Below are 6000 nucleotides of genomic sequence, written 5' to 3' on the forward strand. Positions count from 1 at the left end.
AGACTGCATGCCATCTTGGGGAGAAGGAAAAGGAATGATGGTGAGAGAGAAAATTTAAAACTTAAAAGCTTGTGGGACTGAATGTCGTAAACTAAAAATTAACAAATAAATTTAAAAGAAAAAAGAATGAAAGGAGTAAGGAAAGGCAAGTGGAAAGTGGTTCAGTAAAACTAAGCAGCACATCATCCAAGTTCACAAAATATGCAATATTTTATGTTCATGGTCTCCCATCTTTATAAAAAACATTCCTTCATCTTGCCATGGGAACCAAGCCTAGTTATTTAATATCGCAACATTAAAAAAAAAGTTGATGGTGATAAAATACTTCAAAAAGTATTCATGTTAGATTCTATACTTCTGCATCATAAAGTAGGCAAATGATAATATTAACCCTATAAGTTACACAGGCAACCTCCTACCATTCCTCCTGACCACAAAATAATATCACATGAGTCCCATTAAATAACTGATTTAAGGGACAATTATGTTCTTAAGGGCCTGCCAAGATGAGTTAGCTCTGGGGGCACAGAGCCAAGATGGCAGAGTAAAGGCAGGGATTTGCCTCAGCTCTCCTACAGAACCCTACAAATATCTTTTTTAAATGACTCTAAACAAATTCTAGAGCTGCAGGACTCACAAAAAGAGTGAAACAAAGTTCCAATCCAAAACAAATTGGAAGGCCATCAGGAAAGGTCTATTGCAGCAGGGTAAGAGAAAAGCAGTGCAATGCAGGCCAGTGAGCACAGACCTTGCCCCAGCAAACTCACAGCATGCCACTGGGCAACTGAATTACTGATAGTAGTGGAGATTTCCAGACCCCTCAGCCCACAGATGCCAAAGACAACTTGAAAGGTCAGCAGGAAAGGTCTGTCACACCTGGTGAGAGTGGAGTGTAATCCAGTACAGCTCTGGCCCCAGCAAACCAGGGGCAGACCTTGGGAGTCACTAAATCAGCAGTGGCAACCGGTGCTTCCAGAGCTCTCAGCCCACAAATGGTAAAGGGCTTGAACAGGTGGTCAGTAGGAAATTACAGGAATCTTTTTGCTTGCACTGAGGCAGGACTCTGTTGCTTTGCTCATACTCATATCCTGGTGGTAGGCCCAGGATGAGGAGGAACACTACTGTAACAGAGCTTGTGGCCACAGTGGAGGGGTAACTGTCCTCACAGTTCCAGGGCAGAAAACAGTGCTTGTGGTCACTCAGTGACCAGAGCACAGGCCCTTAAAGAAGTAAATACCTCTCCTTAGATCATACTACCCAGGAAGAACTGAAAACTTGCATGTCCCTAGAACTATCTTGAAAATAGCTGCACAAAACCCCTGAAGCTTGGGAGAGTGCACCATCCACAAGGGAAGCAGAGCCCTACTTTTACAAAGAGTTAAAAGTCAAGTAATAGCCTTGGAAAATGACCAAACAACAGAAATAACTCTGATTATTGAAAATTTATTTGGTGACAAGCAAGATCAAAACACATACTCAGAAGACAACAAGGAGTCAAAGCTCCTACATCCAAAGCCTCCAAGAAAAATATGAATTGGTCTCAGGACATGGAGGAGCTCAAAAATGGTTTCAAAAATCAAGTAAGAGAGGTAGAGGAAAAATTGGGAAGATAAAGGAGAACAATGTAAGAAAATGATGAAAAACAAGTCAACAGCTTGGTAAAGGAAAAAAAATACTGAGGAAAATAACACCTTAAAAATAGAATAGGCTAAATGGTAAAAGAGGTACAAAAAGCCAGTGAGGAGAATAATACCTGAAAAAGCAAAATTGGCCAAATGGAAAAGGAGACACAAAGTCTCACTGAAGAAAATAATTCCTTAAAAATTAGAATGGAGCAAGCAGAAGCTAATGGCTTTTGAGTTATCAAGAAACAATCAAACAAGAACAAAAGACTGAAAAATTTGAGGACAATATGAAATATCTTATTGGAAAAAGAAGTGACCTGCAAAATAGATTTGGGATACATAATTTAAAACTATTTTACCACCTGAAAGCCATGATAAAAAAAAAAGAGCCTAGACATCATCTTTCAAGAAATTATCAAGGAAAATTGCCCTGATATTCTAGAACCAGAGGGTAAAACAGAAATTGAATGAATGCACTGGTCACCTCATAAAAGAGATTCCAAAATGAAAATTGCCAGGACTATTATAGCCAAATTCCAGAGTTCCAGGTCAAGAAGAAAATATTGCAAGCAGTGAGAAAGAAACATTTCAAGTATGGTAGAGCCACAGTCAGGATAACACAAGATTTAGCAGCTACTAAATTAAAGGATCAGAGGGATTGGAATATGATCTTCTGGAGGGCAAAGGAACTAGAATTACAACCCAGGATCATCTACTCAGCAAAAAATGGAAATTTGTGGGGCAGAGTTAAGATGGTGACTGAAAGCAGGGACTTGCTTAAGCTCTCCCCCAAATCCCTCCAAACACCTGTAAAAATGGCTCTGAAGAAGTTCTAGAGCTGTGGAGCCCATAAAATAGCAGAGGGAAGCAGGTTTCCAGCTCAGGAGAGCCTGGATGGTCTCTGGGAAGGGTCTATCAAATGCTGCTGAGAGCAGAGCACAGCCGAAGGTGGGCTGTGCCAGGACAGACCAGACTGGGAGTGGGTACAAGCAGGGCTTAGGGCCATGAATCATTGAGTTGTGGTACTTACCAGACTTCTCAACCAACAAACGCCAAAGACCATGGAGCAAGTTGCAGAGCAGTCTAGCCCCAGGCCAGGGGTGGTGGCAGTGGCAGCAGCAGCAGGAAGCTCCTGCAGCTGCTTCCAGAGCTCCAGATTTAGCTACTTCCAGAGTCCCTGGCTCACACAGTGGGAGGATTCAAGTGGCAGATCAGAGCAGGAGTGCAAGGAGTGCTTTGCTGGTGCAGAGGCAGCTTTTCCCTGCTTGGATCTGGTTTGTAATCCTGGCTGGCAGTTCTTGGGGGAGGAGGAGTGTTACTGTGCCACAGTGTGCTGCGCAGAAGTAGCTCTGAAAACAGCAGTTCAGCCCCTCGGGCTTGGACAAAGCACTCTCTACTCTACAAGCAGTCATACCCTAAGAAAAAGCTCAACAGCCAAGTAGTTGGCTGGGAACATGGCCAGGCAGTGCAAAAGGACTCAGACTCAGACTGTAGAATCTTTTTTTTTGGCGACAAAGAAGATCAAAATGTACAACAATAAGAAATCAATAAAGTCAGAGCCTACATCAAAAGCCTCCAAGAAAAATATGAATTGGCCTCAGGACATGGAAGAGCTCAAAAAGGATTTGGAAAAGCAAGTTAGAGAAGTAGAGGAAAAATTGGGAAGAGAAATGAGAGTAATGCAAGGAAATCATGAAAAACATGTCAATGACTTGCTAAATGAGACCCAAAAAATACTGAAGAAAATAACACCTTAAAAAATAGACTAACCCTAATGTCAAAAAGCTCCAAAAAGCCAATGAGGAGAAGAATGCCTTGAAAGGCAGAATAAGCCAAATGGAAAAGAAGACCCAAAAGGCCACTGAAGAAAATACTACCATAAAAATTAGATTGGAGCAAGTGGAAGCTAGTGACTTGATGAGAAATCAAGATATTATAAAAACAGAAACAAATGAATGAAAAAAATGGAAGACAATGTGAAATATCTCATTGGAAAAACCACTGAGTTGGAGAATAGATCCAGGAGAGATAATTTAAAAATTATTGAACTACCTGAAAGCCATGATCAAAAAAGAGCCTAGACATCATCTTTCAAGAAATTATCAAGGAAAACTGCCCTGATAGTCTAGAAGCAAAGGGTAAAATAGAAATTGAAAGAATCCACCAATTGCCTCTTGAAAAAGATCCCAAAAAGAAAACTCCTAGGAATATTATAGGCAAATTCCAGAGTTCCCAGGTCAAGAAGAAAATACTGCAAGCAGCCAGAAAGAAAGAATTTGAGTACTGTGGAAACATAATCAGAATAATACAAGATCTAGCAGCTTCCACAGTAAGGGATCAAAGGGCTTGGAATACGATATTTTGAGGTCAATGGAGCTAGGATTAAAACCAAGAATCACCTATGCAGCAAAACTGAGTACAATGCTCCAAGGCAAAATGTGGATTTTCAGTAAAATAGAGGACTTGCAAGCTTTCTCCATGAAAAGACTGGAGGTGAATAGAAAATTTGACTTTCAAACACAGGAATCAAGAGAAACATGAAAAGGTAAACAAGAAATAGAAATCATAAGGGACTTACTAAAGTGGAACTGTTATATTTACATTCCTTCATGAAAAGATGATGTGTGTAATTCATGAGGCCTTACTCAGTATTAGGGTGGTTGAAGGGAATATGTATATATATAGACAGAGGGCACACGGTGAGTTGAATATGAAGGGATGACATCTAAAAAAATAAAATAAAATAAAGGGGCAAGAGAGGAATATATTGAGAGAGGGAGAAAGGGAGAGATAAAATGGGGTAAATTATCTCACATAAAAGTGGCAAGAAAAAGCAGTTCTGTTGGAAGGGAAGAGGGGGCAGGTGAGGGGGGAATGAGTGAATCTTGCTCTCATCATATTTCATTTGAATAACATACACACTCAATTGGGCATCTTTCCCCATAGGAAAGTAGGGGGAAGGGGATAAAAAAGAGGAGGATGATAGAAGGGAGGGCAGATGGGGGAGGAGGTAATCAAAAGCAAACACTTTTGAAAAGGGCCAGGGTCAAGGGAGAAAACTGAATAAAGGGGACAGGATAGGGTGGAGGAAAATATAGCTAGTCTTTCACAACATAAGGATTGTGGAAGTGTTTTACATAATGATACATGTGTGGCCTATGTTGAATCACTTGCTCACTTAGGGAGAGCGAATAGGAAGGGAAGAGGGGAGAGAATTTGGTACTCAAAGTTTTAAAAGCAGATGCTCAAAAAATTTTGTTTTTCCATGCAACTGAGAAATAAGATACATAGGGAATGTGGCATAGAAATTTATCCTGCCCTACAGGAAAGAAAGGGGAAAGGAGATGGGGGGCAGTGAGGTGAAAGAAGGGAGGGCTGACTGAGGAATGGGCAATCAGAATATATGCCATCTTGGAGTGGGGTGTAGAAAATTGGAGAAAATTTGTAACTCAAAATCTTGTGGAAATCAATGTTGAAAACTAAAATATTAAATAACAAAATAATTGTTAAGGGAAAGAAATGGATATTTAATGAGATAGAGGAATTTCAAGCATTCTTGATGAAAACACCAGAACTAAATACAAATTCTGACTTTCAAATATAAGACTCAAGAGAAGCATAAAAAAGTAAACAGGAAAGGGAAATCATAAGTGACTTAATAAGGTTAAACTGTTTACATTCCTACCTGGGAAGATAATATTTATAACTCATAACACCTTTCTCATTATTGAGATAGATAGAAGGAGCATATATGGACAGAGGGTACTGGTCTGAGTTTAATATGAAGGGATGATATGTAAAAAAAATAAAATTAATGGGGGAGAGAGGAATACATTGGGAGAAAGGGAAAGGGAGAGGTAGAATTGGGTAAATTATCTCACATAAAAAAAAATGGTGAGCAGTAAAAAACCTTGAAAACTTTACATGAACTGATACTGAGTAAATTGAACAGAACCAGGAGAAAATTGTATACAGTAACAGCCACAGTATATGATGACTAACTTTGATAGACTTATCTCTTCTTAGTAATGCAAGGATCTAAAACAACTCCAAATGGAAATATGCCCTCTACCTCCAGAAAAGGAACTATGGAATCTCAAAGCAGATTGAAGCATATTATTTGTGTTCTTGTGTTCTCTCACTCTCTCTCTTTCTCTCTCTCTCTTTCATTTCTTCTTTCTCTTGGTTGCTCACTTTGGTTCTAATTCCTCTGTATTAATGTGAAAATAGGTTTAACATGAATGTACATGTTTAACCTATCTCAATTTATATGCCATCTTGGTGTGGCGGGAGAGGAGAGATGGGGAGAAAATGTAGAACTCAAAATGTTATGGAAATGAATGTTGAAAATTAAAAATAGGGGGTGGAGCCAAGA

Source organism: Trichosurus vulpecula, chromosome 2 (genome assembly GCF_011100635.1).
Source record: "Trichosurus vulpecula isolate mTriVul1 chromosome 2, mTriVul1.pri, whole genome shotgun sequence".
In the NCBI taxonomy this organism is placed as follows: domain Eukaryota; kingdom Metazoa; phylum Chordata; class Mammalia; order Diprotodontia; family Phalangeridae; genus Trichosurus; species Trichosurus vulpecula.